General features: G+C 43.1%; 1 pseudogene; it reads right to left on the bottom strand.

The window, feature by feature from the left end:
* Positions 1-15,822: 15,822 nt before the first annotated feature.
* LOC111139401 lies at positions 15,823-20,873 on the bottom strand (annotated as a pseudogene).
* Between the last annotated feature and the right edge of the window lie 813 nt (positions 20,874-21,686).

Genomic DNA, 21,686 nt, shown 5'->3' with positions numbered 1-21,686 from the left:
GATAAAGCATTCTTGGCTGCATGTTCTTCTCATTTAGTGCCCTGAATATATCTTGCCAGCCCTTTCTGGCTTGCCAAGTATCTGTGGACAGGTCTGACGTTATTCTGATGGGCTTTTCCCTGTTCGTACGGAGCCTCTTTGTCCTACCTGCCTTCAAGAGAGTTTCTCTACCATTATGATTCCTCATTCTTACTATCATGTGTCTCGAGGACTTTCGAGATTTTATAATCTTGGGGGAGACCATTCTGCCTCTAGTACTGAATGCTGGTTCCATTTGTGAGATTGTGAAAATTTTTATGGAGAACTTGTTCCACTCTATCTTCTAGACTTCTTTTTCTCCTTCCCTTCAGGGGGTCCAATGATTCTATCATTGGAATGATTCATGGCATCATTTATTTCCCTGATTCTGTTTTCGTGGCTTCTAAGCTGTTTGTTCCAGGCTTCCTCCTGATCTTTTCTATCTGTTTGTCCTCCAGATCACTAATTCTATCTTCTGTCTCAGTTACCCTAATTTTAGAGAATTTAGATTTGATTGGAACTCATTGAGCTCATTGTGAACATCATCTTTGGTGGCTTTCAGTTCTGCCTAACATTGTGTACATCATCCCTGGTGGTTTTAAGTTCTGCCGTAATCAATTCTGTTTGGTCATCCATGGCTTTCTCCAACCAAGCTATTGCTTGCATAATTGTTAGCCTGAATTCCTTTTTCGACATATTTTCTATGTCAATAGCCATTAGCTCTGTTGCAGATGGCCCATCCTCTGAATTTTTCTTCTGTTGGGCATTCCTCCTTCTAGTCATTTTTGTGAGAGATGGTTGCACGGATGTAGCTGATGTATCGACTATGGTGCAGTCAAAATGCACCGTGGAATGCTTCTGAGCAATCAGGAGTCCCCACCCAAACGAAAGAAACAAGAAAGAGAGAAAAAAGTAAAGAAAAAGAAAAAAAGAAGAGAGAGAGAGAGAGAAAGATAAAAGAGAAGGCTCAGCCCAAATGGGCCCCAAGGTAAGATTTATGACGTATACAAACAAAAACAAACAAACAAGAAGACCGATAAATGTATATGACAAGAGAAAAAAATATATATATAAAAACAAAAAAAAAAAAAAAAGAAAGAAAAAGAACCTCCTCAAAAATATCCCCAGTATAAGATTTATATATTCTCAGGACAAACACAAATACACAGAAGCACTGGTCGAAGAAAAAGATAGGAGACTGGTTATAAATATTCAGTGTGGGTGAGGAAGGTTATTTTGATTCCTCCTGGATGTATCTTGATATCTTTGTTAAAGGACTCAACTTTCCTAAGATAAAGGGGGATTAAAAATTGGTTTACTTACAGGGTTAGCATTGATTGGGGAAAGGGTATTATCTTGAAGTTTAACTCTATATGAATATTAAAAAATATAAATAAAAGAAGTATAAACTAGGGGGGGACAAGATGATAGGGAAGTAGGAGGAGGCACCTTTTCAACCTGTACCCTAAAGTGAGCTGATTACCTACCAAAGAACTCCGATCACCCATGAAATCAGCCTTAGATCAGAATTATACACATCTGGATCTCTACAGAGGCAGAAGACGCCAGTGGGCAGGTAAAGCGGAGTGGGAAAGGCTGACTGATATTGGAAAATAAACAAAAGGGGGAGGGAGCCACCAGAGGTGACCGGTTGGAAAGTAATGCCCTAATACGAGCAAGAGTGCCTGTGTCTGGGGACCAGCATTAACTTGGAGACTGGTTGAAAGCACTCCAAAAGAGCAAAAGATCGCAGGGGGGAGGGGAATTGTGGGAATCGGGGTGGCTAGGGACAGGGACTTAAGTCCCTGGTTCCAGGACAGCCTCCCCTGGCACGGAGCCAGAGAGAGTGAGGCGGAGAAACCAGGTCTTGGTCCCTGAGCCGCCAGTGCACCCGATTGCGTGGGTTCTGGCCCCTGTGAGGGGATGGGAGCCACACCGGATGGCAGAATGTGCGAGCCCTGCTATAGAGCCTAAGATGCGCGTGTCCCTCATCCTCCCCTGAGAGAGGTACAAAGGCCCAGCCAGCGCTCTTTGACACGCGTCATTGTTTTAGAGCCTAAGATGCGCGCCCCAGACTCTCCCCTGAAAGAGGTGCGCGCAAGCCGGGTGCGCTTAGACCCAGAAAGACCAGGCACTCCCAGCCCGGGCCAGCGAGTAAATCTCAGTGTGCGATCACTGCTTGGAACCTCTCTGGCGGTCTGGAGCTGCCCAAACAGCTGCCGCTGCTGCCGTGGTTTTGGGTACAAGCAGAAGATCCTGTGTCCCCAGGGACCATGACCTGCTCTGCCAGCGGCCAAGGGGGGATTTATATGGGCTCTGCAACACCCACAGAAGAACAGACTGAGGCTTCTATCTGAGAGGGAGGTCAGGGTGCAGTTTGCTCTCCTCTAAACCTACAAAAACCATAAAAAATGGTCAAGGCGAGAGGAAAAAAAAAAGGTGAACAAACATAAAAACCTCCAGAGAACAAAAGCCTGAAAACCCGATTTCCTCAGAGCCCACCCCCTTGAGGGGGACTGGAGGACTTAATTCAGGGAACATCATTGACTGAAAACCCACGTGGCACCCCCTCTCCCAGAAAACCAACCAGGAAAGAAAAGCTGAACTTTTTGATACATACACCTGTGTTTTTCTTTTGCATTTCTATTTTTTGAATTATTTTTAAATTTTAGTTTAGTTTAGTCTAGTTTATTCCTTTTGTATTTTTATTTTCTAATATTCATATAGAGTTAAACTTCAAAGTAATCCCCTTTCCCCAATCAATACTACCCCTATAGGCAAACCAATTTTTAATCCCCCTTTAGCCTAGGAAAGTTGAGTCCTTTAACAAAGATATCAAGATACATCCAGGAAGAATCAAAACAACCTTCCTTGCCCACACTGAGAATTTATAACCACTCTCCCATATTTTTCTTCCACCAGTGTTTCTGTGTTTTTGTGTTTGTCCTGATAGTATGTAAATCTTACACTTGGGGTTCTTTTCGACAAGGTTCTTCCTTTATTTGCATATATATAATTTTTTTCTCTTGTTATATACTTTTATCAGTCTTTTTGTTTGTTTGTTTTTGTTTGTATACCTCATAATCTTACCTTGGGGCCCATTTGGGCTGAACCTTCTCTTTCATCTTCCCTTTATTTCTTGTCTCTCTCTCTCTCTCTCTTTTTCTTTTTCCTTTCTTTTTTCTCTCATTTGGGTGGGGAATCCTGATTGCTCAAAAGTGTTCCAGGGTGCACCAAGACTGCACTATGGTTGATACAACCAGCTACATCTGTTCAGTCATCTCTCACCTAAATCACTAGGAGGAGGAACGCCCAACAGAAGAAAAATACAGAGGATGGACATTCTGCAACAGAGCTATGGCTATCAACATAGACAATATGTTGGAAAGAGAATTCAGGCTAACAATTATCCAGGCAATAGCTAGGTTGGAGAAAGCCATGGATGACCAAACGAAATTGATTAGGGCCAAGCTGAAAGCGACCAGACAGGATGTTCACAATGTTAGGGCAGAGCTAAAAGCTACCAGGGCTGAGGTTCACAATGCTCTCAATGAGTTCCAATCTAATCTAAATTCTTTCAAAGCTAGGGTAACTGAGACGGAAGATAGAATTAGTGATCTGGAGGACAAACAGATAGAGAGAAAGTATCAGGAGGAATCCTGGAACAAACAGCTTAGAAACCATGAAAACAGAATCAGGGAAATAAATGACGCCATGAAACGCTCCAACGTCAGAATCATTGGAATCCCTGAAGGGGAGGAGAAAGAAAGAAGTCTAGAAGATATAGTGGAACAAGTTCTTCATGAAAAATTTCCCAATCTCGTGAATGAACCCAGCGTTCATGTACTAGAGGCCGAACGGTCTCCACGCAAAATTATAGATTCCAGAAAAACATCAAGGCACCTGATAGTCAAATTGAGGAATCATAATTGTAGGTATAATCTCTTGAAAGCCGCTAGGACAAAGAGGCTCCTTACTTACAGAGGAAAGCCCATCAGAATAACGTCAGACCTGTCCACAGAGACCTGGCAAGCCAGAAAGGGCTGGCAAGATATATTCAGGGCACTAAATGAGAAGAACATGCAGCCAAGAATGCTTTATCCAGCCGAACTGATATTCAAAAAGGAGGGAGAGATAAAGAGTTTCCAAGACCGGCAAGGCTTAAAAGACTATGCAACCACCAAGCCGACACTGCAGGAAATATTAAGGGGGGTTCTTTAAAAGAGGAAAAATCTTAAGAATAGCATTGAACAGAAATATAGAGACAATCTACAGAAAGAAAGACTTCAAAGCTAACACGATGTCAATAAAAACGTATCTATCAATTATCACTCTCAATGTGAATGGCCTAAATGCACCCATAAAATGGCACAGGGTTGCAGATTGGATAAAACGACAGGACCCATCCATATGTTGTCTACAAGAGACCCATTTTGAACCTAAAGATACACCCAGACTGAAAGTGAAGGAATAGAGAAGCATCTTTCAGGCCAATGGGCCTCAACAGAAGGTTGGGGTAGCGACTCTCATATCAGATAAATTAGATTTTAAACTAAAGACTGTAGTCAGAGATACAGAAGGACACTACATCATTCTTAAAGGGACTATCCACCAAGATGATCTAAGAATTGTAAATATCTATGCCCCCAATACGGGAACAGCCAATTACATAAGAAAACTGTTAATCAAGATAAAGAGTCATATTGATATGAATACATTAATAGTAGGAGATCTTAACATGCTTCTCTCAGAAATAGACAGATCATTGAAGCAGAAAATCAATAAAGAAACAAGAGCATTGAATGACACATTGGACCAGATGGACCTCATAGATATATACAGAACATTCCACCCTAAAACAACAGAATACTCATTCTTCTCAAGTGCACATGGAACCTTCTCAAGAATAGACCACATACTGGGTCACAAATCAGTACTCAACCGATGCCAAAAGACCGAGATTATTCCCTGCATATTCTCAGATCACAATGCTTTGAAACAGGAGCTCAATCACAAGGAAAAGTTCCGAAGGAACTCAAACACCTGGAAGCTAAAGTCCACCTTGCTTAAGAATGCTTGGATCAACCAGGAGATCAAAGAAGAACTGAAACAATTCATGGAAACCAATGAGAATGAAGACACTTCGGTCCAAAACCTATGGGATACAGCAAAGGCGGTCCTAAGAGGGAAATACATAGCCATCCAAGCCTCCCTCAAAAAAATTGCAAAATCCAGAACACAGCAGCTGTCTCTACACCTAAAAGAACTGGCGAATCAACAACAAATCAAATCAACTCCACACATAAGAAGGGAAATAATCAAGATTAGAGCTGAGATCCATGAGTGGAAACCAGAGATACAGTAGAACGTATCAATGAAACTAGAAGCTGGTTTTTTGAAAGAATCAATAAGATCGATAATCCATTGGCCACACTAATCCAGAAGAAAAGAGAGAAAGCCCAAATTCATTAAATTATGAATGAAAAGGGAGAGATCACAATGAACACCAAGGAAGTAGAAACAATCATCAGAAGTTATTATCAACAGTTATATGCCAATAAGCTAAGCAACCTAGATGAAATGGATGCATTCCTGGAAAGCTATAAACTTCCAAAATTGAACCAGGAAGAAATTGACAACCTGAATAGACTGATATCTAGTAGTGAGATTGAAGCAGTGATCTTAAACCTCCCAAAAAACAAGAGTCCAGGACTGACGTTTTCCCTGGGGAATTCTACCTAACTTTCAAAGAAGAAATAACACCTATTCTCCTGAAGCTGTTTCAAAAAATGAAGCAGAAGGAAAACTTCCAGACTCTTTCTATGAAGCCAGCATTACCCTGATCCCCAAACCAGGCAAAGACCCTACCAAAAAGGAGAATTTCAGAGCAATATCACTGATGAATATGGATGCTAAGATTCTCAACAAGATCCTAGCAAACAGGATCCAACAGCACATTAAAAAGATTATCTACCATGACCAGGTGGGATTCATTCCTGGGCTATAAGGATGGTCCAACATTCGCAAATCAATCAATGTGATAGAACAAATTAATAAGAAAAGAGAGAAGAACCACATGGTCCTCTCAATTGATGCAGAAAAAGCATTTGACAAAATCCAGTATCTGTTACTGATTAAAGCACTTCAAAGGATAGGGATAGAGGGAACATTCCTGAACTTCCTAAAATCTATCTATGAAAGACCCACAGCAAAAATCATCCTCAATGGGAAAAATCTTTCAGCCTTCCCATTGATATCAGGAACATGATAAGGATGCCCACTCTCACCACTCTTGTTCAACATAGTATTAGAAGTCCTAGCAACAGCAATCAGACAACAAAGAGAAATAAAAGGTATCCAAATTAGCAATGAAGAAGTCAAACTCTCTCTCTTCGCAGATGACATGATACTTTATATGGAAAACCCAAAAGACTCCACCCCCAAACTACTAGAACTCAAACAGCAATTCAATAACGTGGCAGGATACAAAGTCAATGTACAGAAATCAGTGGCTTTCTTATACACTAACAATGAAAATACATAAAGGGAAATTAGAGAATCAATTCCATTTACTATAGCACCAAGAACCATAAGATACCTGGGAATAAACCTAACCAAGAGGTAAAGGATCTGTACTCCAGGAACTACAGAACACTCATGAAAGAAATTGAAGAAGACACAAAAAGATGGAAGACCATTCCATGCTCTTGGATCGGAAGAATAAACATTGTTAAAATGTCTATACTGCCTATAGCAATCTATACTTTTAATGCCATTCCAATCAAAATTCCACCAGTATTCTTCAAAGAGCTGGAGCAAATAATCCAAAAATTTGTATGGGACCAGAAGAGACCCCGAATCGCTAAGGAAATGTTGAAAAACAAAAATAAAGCTGGGGGCATCATGTTATCTCATTTCAAGCTTTACTACAAAGCTGTGATCACCAAGACAGCATGGTACTGGCATAATAACAGACACATAGAGCAGTGGGACAGACTAGAGATCCCAGATATGGACCCTAAACTCTATGGTCAGTTAATCTTCGACAAAACAGGGGAAAATATACAGTGGAAAAAAGACAGTCTCTTCAATAAATGGTGCTGGGAAAACTGGACAGCTATATGTAGAAGAATGAAACTCGACCATTCTCTTACACCATACAAAAAGATAAACTCAAAATGGATAAAATACCTCAACGTGAGACAGGAATCCATCAGAATCCTAGAGGAGAACTTAGGCAGTAATCTCTTCGATATCAGCCACAGCAACTTCTTTCAAGATATGTCTCCAAAGGCAAAGGAAACAAAAGCCAAAATAAACTTTTGGGACTTCATCAAAATCAAAAGCTTCTGCACAGCAAAGGAAACAGTCACCAAAATAAAGAGGCAACCCACGGAAAGGGAGAAGATTTTTGCAAATGACAGTGCAGACAAAAGATTCATATCCAGGATCTATAAAGAACTCCTCAAACTCAACACACAGAAAACAGATAATCATATCAAAAAATGGGCAGGAGATATGAACAGACACTTCTCCAATGAAGACATACAAATGGCTATCAGACACATGAAAAAATGTTTATCATCACTAGCCATCAGAGAGATTAAAATTAAAACCACATTGAGATATCACCTTACACCAGTTAGAATGGCCAAAATTAGCAAGACAGGAAACAACCTGTGTTGGAGGGGATGTGGAGAAAGGGGAACCCTCTTACACTGTTGGTGGGAATGCAAGTTGGTGCAGCCTCTTTGGAGAACAGTGTGGAGATTCCCTAAGAAATTAAAAATAGAGCTTCCCTATGACCCTGCAATTGCACTACTGGGTATTTACCCCAAAGATACAGATGTAGTGAAAAGAAGGACCATCCATACCCCAATGTTTATAGCAGCAATGGACACGGTTGCCAAACTGTGGAAAGAACCAAGATGCCCTTCCACGGACGAATGGATAAGGAAGATGTGGTCCATACACACTATGGAGTATTATGCCTCCATCAGAAAGGATGAATACCCAACTTTTGTAGCAACATGGACGGGACTGGAAGAGATTATGCTGAGTGAAATAAGTCAAGCAGAGAGAGTCGATTATCATATGGTTTCACTTATTTGTGGAGCATAACAATTATCATGGAGGACATGGGGAGTTAGGAGAAGGCAGTTGGGGGAAATTCGAAGGGGAGTTGAACAATGAGAAACTATGGACTCTGAAAAACAATCTGAAGGGTTTGAAGAGGTGGGGGGGGGGGGGGGGTTGGGGGAACCAGGTGGTGGGTATTAGAGAGGACACGGACTGCATGGAGCACTGGGTATGGTACAAAAACAATGAATACTGTTATGCTGAAAATAAATTAAAAAAATGATTTTAAAAAAGTATAAACTAAACTAAACTAAACTAAACTAAAATTTAAATAATTCAAAAATTGAAAAGCAAAAGAAAAACACAGGTATATGTATCAAAATGTTCAGTTAAAAGTTTATTATAGAATTTGATGTACTGGACTTCTCACTGTGATGGTAAATAGGTTTAAAAAATTTATCTGTATAAAAAGAAAATGAACCAGAATAGTGGGATCAAATTAAAAATACAAGTTCTATCTATGAGGTAGTGGTGGTTGTTCTCTTGTTGTCTTTTTTCTTTTCTTCCTTTTCCTGGTTGTTTTTCTGGGAAGTGGCCTGCCTCGTGGGTTTTCAGGCAGCGTTTCCTGAGTTAAGTCCTCCTGCCCTGTTCAAGGGGGTGGGCTCTGAGGAAACCGGTTTTTCAGGCTTTTTTTCTCTGGAGGTTTTTATGTTTTTTTGTTCATTTTTTTCTTTTTTTTCTCTTACCTTGACAGCTTTTGATGGTTTTTGGAGGTTTATGTGAAAGGAAACTGCATCCCGACGTCCCTCTCAGAGAGAAGCCTCACTCTGTTCCCTTCTAGGTGCTGCAGAGCACAGAAGTTCCCCCTCAGCCACTGGCAGGGCACTTTTCGAATCGCGGTCCCTGGGGACGCAGGAACTCCTGCTTGTACCCAAAACCACAACAGTGGTGACTGTCTGAGCAGCTCCAGACAGCCAGAGGTTCCCAGCAGTTATCGCACAGTTAGATTTTCCCATTGGCCTGTGCTGGGAGTGCCTGGTCTTTCTGGGTCTGAGAGAGCCGGGCTTGTGTGCACCTCTCTCAGGGGAGGGTGTGGGGCGTGTGCATCTCAGGCTCTGATAACACGCCATCAGGCTCTGATAGCATGGCACGGCGCGTGCGTGGAGACTGCAGAAAGGCTATGGTTCTGCCAGCTGGCGAGGCTCACAGCCACTCACGGGACCCCACATGCTCTCAGGAGCACTGGCGGCTCAGGGACCAAGACCTGGTTTCTCCGCCGCACTCTCTCTGGCTTAGCACCAGGGGTGGCTGTCCAGGGTCCGGGGACTTAAACCCCTGTCCCTAACCGCCCTGATTCCCACAATTTCCCCCTGTGATCCTTTGCTCTTTTTGAGTGCTTTCAACCATACTCCAAGTTAATGCTGGTCCCCAGATGCAGGGCACTCTCATATTGGGGTATTACTTTCCAAGGTGTCGCCTCTGGTGGCTCCCTCCCCCTTTTGTTTATCTTCGGATATCAGTCTGATGTTCCCACTCCGCTTTATCTGCCCACTGGTGTCTTCTGCCCCTGTAAAGATCCAGATGTGTATAATTCTGATCTCAGGCTGATTTCATGGGTGATCAGAGTTCTTTGGTAGGTAATCAGCTCACTTTAGGGTACAAGTTGAAACGCCATCTCCTCCTACTTCCCCGCCATCTTGTCTCCCCCAATAGGTTAAAAATTTAATAAAAATTGAAAAGATAGAGAATAGTGGTAACGAATTCAAAATAAAAGTTGTATCTGTGAAGTAGTGTTTGTTGTGCTCTTGTTTTTTGGGTATTTTTTTGGCTGGCTTTCTGGGGGAGGCACTTGCCGTGTGGTTTTTCAGGTAGTCTTGCTAGAGTTGAGTCTTCCTGCCCCCTAGCAAGGGACTGGGCTCTGAGGAAACCGGTTTTTCAGGTTTTTGTTCTCTGGAGTTTTTTTTTTCCTCCCTTTGGGGGCTTTTGGCGGTTCTTTGGGGGTTTAGAGGAAAGCAAACTGCACCCAGTCCTCCTTCTCAGAGAGAAGCCTTAGTCTGTTCCCCTCTGGATACTCCGGAGCATATAAATTCCCCCTCTGCCGCTGGCAGGGCAAGTCCCCAGTCACAGTTGCAGGAGCTCCTGCTTGTGTCTCAGTGTAACCAAAACCAGGAGAAGTTGAGAGAGCTGCCTTCCTGTGGCTGCCTATGCCGTGGCTGTCTGGGAAAGTCCAAACTGCTGGGGAGGTCCTATCCACAGATAGCAAACTGAGATTTTCGTGATGGCCTGGGCTGTGAGTGTTCAGACTCTCCAGGTCCTAGAGAGCACTGGCTAGCACCTGCACATACCTCTCTCAAGGGAGGGTGTGGAGCTCGACTCAGATGCAGAGTGCAAAAGGCTGTGGTTCAATCAGAAGGGGAGGTGAACCATGAGAGACTCTGGACTCTGAAAAACAATCTGAGGGTTTTGAAGGGGCGGGGTGGGAGGTTGGGGAAACCAGGTGGTGGGTATTAGAGAGGGCACGGATTGCATGGAACACTGGGTGTGGTGCAAAGAATGAATACTGTTACGCCGAAAAGAAATAAAAAATTAAAAAAAATAAATTTAAAATCCACTTGCAAAAAAAAAAAAAAAAAAGGCTGTGGTTCTAGACAGCACCCACTGGCATCCACACCACACTCTCTCACAGGCGCTGCCACCCAGTTGCTCTCAAGTGTGCTGGTGGCTCAGGGACCAAGGCCTGGTTTCTTCCCTGCACTCTCTCTGGCTCAGTGACAGCGGTGGCTCTTCTGGGTCCGTGGGCTTAAGCCCCTGTCCCTAACTGCGCCATTCCACCAAATTCTCCTTAAGATCTTTTGCTCTTTTTGAGTTCTTTCAACCAGACTCCAAGCTAATGCTGGCCTCCAATCACAGGACACTCTAGTATTGCGGTATTACTTTCCAATGGGTCGCTCTGGTGACTCCTTCACCCTTTTGTTTATCTTCTGATATCAGTCTGATGTTCTCACTCTGCTTTACCTGTCCACTGGTTTCTTCTGCCCCAGTAGAGATCCAGAAGTGTATAATTCTAATCTCAGGCTGATTTCATGGGTGATCAGAGTTGGTTTCTGGAATAGAATTCAGTGATTCATCACTTACATACAACATGCAGTGTTCATCACTTCAAATGACCTCCTTAATCTCCTTTACCCGTCTAACCCATCAGCCCACCCACCTGCTTCCATCACCCTCAGTTTGTTCTCTATTGCTAAGTGTCTCTTGTGGTTTACTTCTCTCTCTCTGTCCCCCCTTCTCATATGTTCATCTGTTTTCTTTCTTCAGTTCTATATATGATTGAAATCATATGGTATTTGTCTTTCTCTGACTGACTAATGTCACTTAAAATAGTCTAGCTCCATCCATGTCATTGCAAATGTCAAGATTACTTTCTTTTTGATAGTAGAATAATATTTCATTATAAATATATATTTTATGGACTATTATATATTCCATAAACATAAATATATAATATTCCATTATATAATATCTATATCTATATCAACTGCATCTATATCTATATATACCACATTTTTAAAAATCAATTTATCAGTCAGTGTACATTTGGGCTCTCTCCATTGTTCAGCTTTGTTGAGAATTTTGTGATAAACATCAGGGTGCATGTATCCCTTCAAATTTGTATTTTTGTATCCTTTGGATGGGTAACTAGCCATGAAATTGCAGGGTGTTAGGGCAGCTCTATTTTTAATTTTTTGAGGAACTTCTATATTGTTCTTCCAAGTGGCTGCACCAGTTTGCATTGCCACCAACAGAGCAAGAGGGTTCCCCTTTTTGCACATCCTCACCAACATCTATTGTTTCTATGTTGTTAATATTAGCCATTGTAAAAGGTGTGAGGTGGTATCTCATCATGGTTTTGATTTGTATTTTCCTGATGATAGGTGATATTGAGCATCTTTTCATGTGTCTGTTAGCCATCCAGAGGTCATCTTTGGAAAAAGTATATATTTATGTCTTCTTCCCATTTCTTAACTGGATTGTTTGTTTTTTTGGGGGGTTGAGTTTGATAAGCTCTTTATAGATTTTGGATGCTAACCCTTTATATTTATGTCATCTGCAAATTTCCTCTCCCATTCTGTAGGCTGCCTTTTTGTTTTGTTGATTGTTTCCTTCACTGTGCAAAAGATATTTATCTTGATGAAGTCCCAATAGTTCATTTTTGCTTTTGTTTCCCTTGTATCTGGCAACCTGTCTAGTAAGTAGTTGCTGTGGCTGAGGTCAAAGACATCTCTGTCTGTGATGTCCTCTAGGATTTTGATATTTTTCTGTCTCACACTGAAGTCTTTCATCCATTTTTTATTTATTTTTGTGTGTGGTGTAGGAAAGTGGTCCAATTTCATTCTTTTGCATGATGTTGTACAGTTTTCCCAACACCATCTTTTGAAGAGAATTTTTTTTCCATTGGATATTCTTTCCTGCTTCATTGAAATTAGTTGACCATAGAGTTGAAGGCCCAGTTCTGGGCTCTCCATTCTGTCCCATTGATCTTTGTGTCTGTTTTCCTGCCAGTACAATGCTGTCTTGATGATTACAATTTTGAATTAGAGCTTGAAATCCAGAATCATGATGTCTCCAGGTTTGTTTTACTTTTTTGGGATTGCTTTGGCTCTTCAGAGTTTTTTGTGGTTCCATAAAAATTATTCTGGCTGTGCAAACAATGCTGTTGTTATTTTGATAGGGATTCAATTAAATGTGTAGATTGCTTTGGGAAGTATAGACATTTTAATGGTGTTCATTCTTCCAATCCATGAGTATGACATGCTTTTCCATTTCTGGCATAAGTTTTTTACAGTTTGCAGAGTATAGTTCTTTTACCTCTTGAGTTAGGTTTTTCCTAGGTATCTTATTTTTTTGGTGCAATTGCAAATGGATCAAATCCTTGATTTCTTTTTCTGCTGCTTCATTATCAGTGTATAGAAATTTGACAGACTTATATGCATTGATTTTATATCCTGAAATGTTGCTTAATTCTTGAATTTGTTCTAGCAATTTTTTTGGTGGAGCCTTTTGAGTTTTCTATATAAAGTGTCATGTTATCTGCGAATAGTGAATGTTTCAATTCCTCCTTGCTCATTTGGATGCCTTTTCTTTCTTTTTGTTTTCTGATTGGTGAGGCTAAGACTTCCAGGACTATGTTAAGTAACAGTGGTAAAAGTGGGCATCCCTGTCTTGTTCCTGTCCTTAGTGAAAAGGCTCTCAGTTTTTCCCCACTGAAGATAATACTAGCTGTGGGTGTTTGGTATGTGGCCTTTATGAGTTTGAATATGCTCCCTTTATACCTGCTTTGCTGAGGTTTTTATCAGGAATGAATACTATAGTTTTGTTAAATACTTTTTGTGCATCTACTGAGAGGATCATATGGTTCTTATCATTTCTTTTATTAATGTGGTGCATCACATTGATTGATTTGTATATGTTGAACTACCTTGCAACCCAGGAAGAAATCCCAGTTAGTAGGGGTGGATAATCCTTTTAACAAACCATTGGATCTGATTAACTAGCAACTTGTTGACAATATTTACATCTATATTCATCATGGATATTGGTGTGTAATTATTTTTGTGGGGTCTTTGGTGTTGGAATCAAGATAATGCTGACCTCATAGAATGAGTTTGGAAAATGTCCTTCCATTTCTATTTTTGGAAGTTTGAGGAACAGGTATTAATTCTTTAAATGTTTAGTAGAATTCTCATTGGAGGTCATCTGGCCCTGGACTCTTGTTTTTTGGGAGATATTTTTGAATACTGACTCAATTTTTCCTGGGTATGGGTCTGTTCAGATTTTCTAGTTTTTCCCGTTTCATTTTTGGTAGTTTATATGTTTCTAGGAATCTATCCATTTCTTCTGGATTGCCTAATTTGTTGGCATATAGTTGCTCATAATATTTTCTTATAATTATTTGCATTTCTGTGGTGTTGGTTGTGATGTCTCTTCTTTCATTCATGATTTAACTTATCTGTGTCCCTTCTCTTTGCTTTTTGAGAAGTTTGGCTTGGGGCTTGTCAATTTTGTTACTTTTTTTTTCTCAAAACATCAGCTCCTAATTTCTTTGATCTGTTTTACTGTTTTTTTAAAATTTTATTTTATTTTTTCAGTGTTCTAAGATTCATTGTTTATGCACCATACCTAGTGCTCCATGCAATACATTTTTTAAAATTTAAATTCAATTAGCCAAAATATAATACATCATTAGTTTTTGTTATAATGTTCAATGACTCATTAGTTGTGTATAACACCCAGTGCTTATCACATCACATGCCCTCTTTAATGCCCACCAGCCACTTCCCCTTCCACAACCTTGTTTGTTTCCCAGAATCAAGAGTCTCCTATGGTTTGTCCTGCTCTCTGATTTCTTTCCCTTAAGTTTTCCCTCCTTTCTCATATTGTGCTCTGCACTGATTCATTGATTTCTATATCATCGATTTCATCTCTAATATTTACTCTTTCTTTTTTTTTCTGCTGGGTTTAGGGCTTTGTTTGATGTCCTATGTCCAACTGCTTTAGGTATAGGGTTAGGTTGTGTATTTGAGATTTCTCTTGCTTCTGGAGGTAGGCCTGTATTGCTATATACTTCCCTCTTAGGACTGCCTTTGCCTCATCCCAGAGATTTTGGACTCTCATATTTTACTTTCCTTTGCCTCCATGACTGACCTGGGGAGCCCTGGAATCTTTGGTTTGGCATCCATGTAGCTCAGCACTACCTGCCATGGTAGGGGAGAACAGAGTGGTGCCAAGGTAGAACACATATCCAGGGTGTTGTGAAGGGAAAGGAGGGAGAGAAGGAGAAGTGGGTAGTTTAGAGCGGAAATTCAGAAAAGGGAAAAGGAAAAGGATGTAGGAAGGGGAATAGGGGTAATGGGGAGAGAGAGAGGAGAAAGACGAAGGGGAGGAGGGGAATAGAGAGAGAGAAGAGGGAGAAGGAGAAGGCAGAGAGGAAGGAGTGGGAGGGAGGGAAGATGGTAAGGAGGGGTCAGAGGAAGGGAAGGTGAAATGGGGAGGGGAAGGGGAGAAGGGGCAAAGGGCTGGAAGAGGGGAAGGAGGTGGAGGAGGAGATGAGGAAGGCCAGCAATTTACTGAGCAACTACTTCATGTTTGGCACTGGGCTCAATCCTTTTCAACTTCCCCCAAGTACATTTCAGAAAAGCACTCCACTGTGTTTAATAATATGGTGTCCCAGTCAGCTCAGGATGCATAACAAATACCACAAGCTGGGAGGTTTAAACAATACACTCTTAGTGTGTCCCTGTCCTGGGGACTGGAATTCCCAGATCCAGGTATGGGTGGGGCTGGTTTCTCTGAGGCCTCTCTCCTTAGTATTTACATGCCATCTCTTCCCTGTGTCCTCATGTGGTTGTCCACCTGTGTGTGTCTGTGCCTCGATCCCTCTTCTGATAAGGACTCCAGTTGTGCAAGATCAGGGCCCACCCTAGTGACCAGTTTTTACCTTAACCACTTCTGTAAAGACCACATCTCCAAATACAGCCCCATCTTGAGGTCCGGGGGGTTGGGGCCTCAGCATGTGTATTTGAGGGTACATGTTTCAGTATTCTACAGGGAAGGAAAATGAAGACAAGACAGGATAATTCAGAAAGATGCACCTTTGTGTGGGTCTAGCTGGCATGAAGAATGGATATGTCTCCCAAAAATATATGACAGCCTAGAGCAAAGAGATCATGGGTCTTGTTTGTGGAGAGTCCCTACCCTCTCCTGTCCCTGGCTCTGAAGAGGGTCCATGGCCTTTGGGGGCTGGCATTCTGAGCAGATGAGGGGGGGTATGGTCATGTGTCCAGAGGCAGAAGAATGGCCTCAGAGTCTCTAAGAAAAGGAGTCCAGAGAATGTGTAGTTGAGAGAAGGAGTTTAGAAGGAGACTCTGTCAGCACCATAGTCCAGGAGAATGCCCACCTGATGCAGAGGCTCTGAAGGGTTCAGGCAAATCCTCAGGAAGGTGAGGGCCTGGAGTCTCTTCTTTTACAGCTCCAGGGCCCAGAGTCCATGATGCGGGGCCTTTGGGATTCTTCCTTTCTGATTCAAGCTCTCCATATTCCAGAACTTCCTGTACCACACCTGGTCATCCCAGCGGAGAACTGTCCTCTGAGCCAATAAACAAGTGTCTTGGTTGAAACTGCTGGAGGCATCAGGCAGCTCCTGGTCAAAGAGAAGCCACCTCACACTCCTCCAGTTCTTAGAGAGAGGAAGTTTGGGACTTGTAGTGTCAGGATCCATGGCTGGGCTCACTGTGGGAAGAGGAGAGGGTCAGGTTTACGGCTTTGTGTCCCCAGCCTGTGCTCCTGCATAGAGGGACCATAGGGACTCTGGGCAAGGTGAAACCACAGCAACCTTGAAGTCCCTGTACTTCCCCTTTTCCTGTCCAAGAACCCCTACAAACAGGCCACTCCAGAGGGCTGAGGCATTTCCTGGTGGGATCGAGAGGTGGATTTCTATGAAAGAGGGGACACACTGGGCAGACTGCAAGGTCTGTTCACCTTCCAGGCTGTGTCTCTGCATGTGTGTATGTGTGTGTTTTGTATGTGTGTGTGTGTGTGTGTGTGTGTGTGTGAGAGAGAGAGAGAGAGAGAGAGACAGAGACAGAGAGAGAAAAGGAGAGAAGGAGAAACAGAGAGGGAGAAAGAAAAAGACAGAAAGGGAGACAGGAAGAGACGGGGAGAGACAGAGAGACATAGGGAGAGAGATAGAGATAGAGACACACACACACAGAGAAACAGAGAGAGAGAGAGAAAGAAAAAGACAGAAAGGGAGGTGGGAAGAGATGGGGAGAGACAGAAAGACATGGGGATAGAGATAGAGAGAGAGACAGACAGACATAGGAAAGACAAAGATGGAGAGAAACAGGGAGAGTTGGAGAGAGAGAAAGAAACAGTGAGAGACAGAGAGATGGAGAGACAATGGGAAACAAACACAGGGAGAGAGATAGAGATAGAGGGAGGGACAGAATCAGAGACGACTGACATGCTCTACTACTAAGGACCTTAAAGTAAAATCAAAACAAACCCAAACAAAACACTCCACTTTGTTTCCCACTCACCAATTTTTAGCTCAGAAGCATAGACAATAATTTTTAAGCTTCCCTTCCAGCTGTCTCCATGGCGGACACCTTTCTTCATGTTCCACACTAGCCAGTTTTCTTGGGTTATGTCCCCATCTCACTCCACATCTCAGTTGCATGGAATGCAAATGGTTGCTCCTTCACCACACTGTATCTGCAGATTTCAGTGGAGAAGCTTCCCCTGGACCTCCCACAACTCTGTCAGGACTCCTGCTCAAACAGACCTTCAAGTACCAGGTTCTCCAAGGCTAGATTTGGATCTATATTCTTTGCCCTGTAGCTTTCCCTTTGTTTCCCTAAAACATCTAACTTCTTTTCCAAAGAAAATATTTAAAGAATAATTTTAGGTGTGCAGATAAATGGAGCACTTCCTGGTTCACTTTCCTGGTATTCAAGGCCAGATACATGCAAAGGACCCTAAATTCTTATCTCAAGTCCACATTTATCCTGGGAGTTCCAGACCTGTGTAACTAAAGATTTATCTGACATCCCCATTTGGATGTCTGAAAAAGTTTCAGTCGTAAGGGGTCCAAGATGATTTTCACTTCTTTGACCTAAATCTATCTTGTTTGGCCCCAAGCCTTCTGTTAGATGGAGCCACCATGGGCCCGGGGACATTGGCTCCAAAGGTCATTTTGGGTTCCTTGTTCTGCCGTGCCCCAGCTGGACCCTGCTATTTGTGGCCCCAGGGCCCATCTCAGGGTTGTTTCCTCTCCTTCATCAATGCCTTTCCCCTGTCTAAGCTCCCTCACTCATTTTGCACCCAGACCACTACTTCAGCCTGGTGCCTGATGGCTATGGGCAAGGACCCAGGAGGCTTGCAGGTGTGCATAGGATACTTCATGCAGGGCTCCACACCTGTGCCCTGGATGGAAGGGACATGTCTGTCCTACCAGGACTTGCTTACCTTGGGAGTGCTGCTCTTCTGCTTTATAAAGTCTCTCTACTTTCAGCTACACTGAGTTCCTGTGATTCTGATATTTTGGGATGAGGTAGATTGCTCCAGCTGTGACAAGCCCTGCCATAGTGAGGATCAGAGGCAGCACTGTCCTCCATGCATTTGACAGGGAACTTCTGGACAATGGAGCTGAAAGAGAGTTCAGAGAGGCAAGAACATCAGGGAAAGAGAGCACCTGTGTTCTGAGGACACACACATGAAAGGGTTTGTGGGTCGGGGACATGATCCTTGGAACTAACCTGAAATGACTCAGAAAACATATGTGGGTGTTTATGCAGACAAATCAGGGCAGATGAACAGGAGAGAGAGATGATGACAAATGGCAGAATGTTGAACACTGGGTGGTCTGTACAAAATTCTGCACGCCATTCTTGCAAATTTTCTGTAAGCTTGAGGTTGTTTAGAAATGAAAATTATATGCAGAGTGAAACTTGAAAACCCCCAAGCTATCTGTCAGAAGGTGAAGGCATAAATAGGCTGTGATCCATCCAGACAATGGAATACTGTTTAGCACTAATGAGAAAGGAGCTATTGGTGCAGCCACTGTGGAGAGCAGGGTGAATGTTCAGAAAATTAAAAGTAGATCTACCACACGATGCATCAATCCCAACTTCTGGGTATTTATACAAAAAGTAAGATATAAAAATATTAGCTCCAAAAAATAACATGTCCCCTTATGGTCACTGCACTGTTATTTACAGTAGCCAAGATAGGGAATCAGCTCAAGTGTCCATTGATGGATGAATGGTAAAGAAAAAAATATATTATATAATGAGATAGTATTCTTCTATAAGCAAGAAGGAAATCAGGCCATTTCCAAAAACATGGATGGATGGATACCTTGCGGACATGTTGCTAAGTGAAGGTAATCAGGGAAAAATGCTGTATGATCTCATGTATATATGAAATCTAAAATGAAACAAAACAAGAAAAAAAAACCACAAACCCCCAGAAAACCAGAAAGCCCAGCTCATAGATGCAGAGAACAGATTGGTGGTTTCCAGAGGATGGAGATGGGACTGGGTGTGATAGATGAAGAGGGGCAAAAGATATGAACTCCTAGTTATGAGATGAATGAGTTCTGGGGAGGTAATGAACAGCATGGAAACTATAGTTAATAGCACTGTATTGTTGTATACTTGGAAACTGTAAGACAGTAGATCATAAGCGTTCTCATCATAAGAAAAATATCCCATTACTGTGCAAGGATTTCAATATTAAGTACTTATTGTCTGGGCTGCTCAGAACTTTTGAGGTCTGAACAGAACAGAACACTCATGGAGCAAGTGGTAGTTGACCATCTTCTTCTGGAGAAGGGGACTGGAGATGCAGTGCAGCAGGAGAAGTTCTGAACATCCCCATCCTGGATGGTCACATTGGACACCACCGTGAAGAGACCTGTTGTTGGCGAGGCTGAGAGGTGGGTCATGGAAGGTAGGGGCTGTCCTCTGAAATCTCTCCATTCCTCCTGGGGCTCTGGGAACCAGCCTTCTGAGGTGCACTGTGCCCAGACAATTTCACCTTGGACAGCTTGCACTTGGATTCTGGGCATCCCGCCCAGACCTGTGGGAAGAGATGCCCATTCCAGTCTACACAACCACCAGTGCTTTCATCAGAAAAGTACAGATATTGAGAATTCCAGCAGAGATTGGGATTTTTTCACAGACGACTTACTCTGTGTAATATTTATATGCTGTATGTTACCCTTGTTCCCAGAATGCACAGGACAAAACAAAAAAGGACCAAGAATGTCAAAAACCGTTCTATACTGCAAAATTAGTGTCTTTTCCTCCCTGTGTCTCTGTCCCTCCTTCTGCCTCTGTCCTTCCCTTTCTACCTCTGCTCCCCTCTTTCTGGATTGGCTCAGAAAAGGGAGAGAAAAGGGTGTCCTGAACTGGACTTCCCAGGAATCATTGCCTCTGGTGCAAACATGCTAGTGCTTTTGTGGGATGTGCTCAGGCTTGGGCTACAGTGGGATGATCTGCATTGGGCATCAGGTTTGGGGGAGGGGACTCGGGGAGACAATGAACTCCAGCAGCTCACCCTTACCTGCCACCATCAGCCACAGCCTGGCCTCTGCAGACATGTTGCCATCTTTGAAGTTGCAGTGGAATGTTCCATTATCAAAAACTGTCACGTTGTGGATCTTCACTGTGGCTTTTCCCTGGTCCAGCCCAGCACTCAGGAAAGTGGTCCTTCCCTGGTACTCTCTCATCTGTTCTTCCTTCATGTCTGTCCCATTCTTGTGCAGGTGCACGACTTGGGATGGCTGATCCCTGTACCACCGAAGCTCCATGTCCTCGGCACTGATATTGAGGGACAGATGACATGGTAGCTCCACATTTTCGCCCAGCACCGCCAGAACAGGTATTTTAGGTCCAAGGATGGAGAAATCAGCTTTCCCTTATGAGATCAGATCAGAAAGCCCTAGTTAGGCTGGGTCTGAGGAGACAAGGGCCCTCCCACCCAGACCTAGGGTTCTCTGGGAAGGACTGCTTGGATCCCTGGCTGACAGCTGCTGTGGGTAGGTGCCAGCCAGCTCCCTCCGACATTCTTTTCCATATGGGGTCATCCTCCTGGCATGGGGTGAGGGGAGCTCTCCTACCGTTTGCAGGGATGCTGCAGGACAGGAGCTGCAGGACGATGAAGATGATGGAGCAGCTGGGTGGAAAGATGACTCGACCGTGTGTGTTTGCCATGCCTGTGGGAACAGAGAGGCCTGAGCCCTACACATCGGAGGCTAAGGTAATTTCTGTCTCTGCCAGTCTCTTTCTCTGTCTATCTGTCTTTCTAGTTCTCTGTTTGTCTGTTTGTCTTGGTGGGAGGACAGGCAGCACCAGCAGGCTAATGGGAGTTAAAGAACTTGGCTGGGGGAGGGAAAGGTCTCACTTTTAACTCTCTTTGCCCCTGTCACCCACACATAAGGTATTCATCCTACAGATGGAGAGACAGCGGCCTCCACCTGCCCTGTTTAGAATCTATTCTCAGATATAATTTCTCTTATCCTCATCTGTCCACAGAGTGATTCAGACACATCCTCCAGTGAATGGGCTCCGTCTCCCGACTGACTGGTGTAAGAGTATTTCCCGATTTCTCTCTGTTCAAACATGAACACGAGGCATGCTGGGGAAGGAAACACACCTTTGAGGCAGTGAATCCATGGTCAGAACTATAAATGTCCACCCCCTTCAAGCCCCTTGTCCCTGTTGCTCCCAAAGAAACCTCTGCAGGTGAAGTGGGGGAGACGAACCTCAGGGTGCCTTGGCTGTGATGGCCTGAGCCAAAGACATACCAAAACTTTTTTGTGGTGAATTCAATTTCAAGTACCCATAATCTGAGACTCATCTGCCATTCTGGGGGACTTCATCCAGCAGAGCTTTGAAGATTTGGCGTTTATGTAAAGCATGAGGAGGTGTGTTAGTCGATACTCTAATCCTGTTGGACGCTCGTCTTTCTTTGGTGAAAGTCCCTGGAGCCTCCCTGTCACTGACAAGTAGGGACAGTGTGTAGAA

The sequence above is a fragment of the Enhydra lutris genome, unplaced genomic scaffold (assembly GCF_002288905.1).
Source record: "Enhydra lutris kenyoni isolate GAN:26980312 unplaced genomic scaffold, ASM228890v2 scaffoldscaffold106, whole genome shotgun sequence".
In the NCBI taxonomy this organism is placed as follows: Eukaryota; Metazoa; Chordata; class Mammalia; order Carnivora; family Mustelidae; genus Enhydra; species Enhydra lutris.
This window is presented reverse-complemented; position numbering and strand designations above follow the sequence as displayed.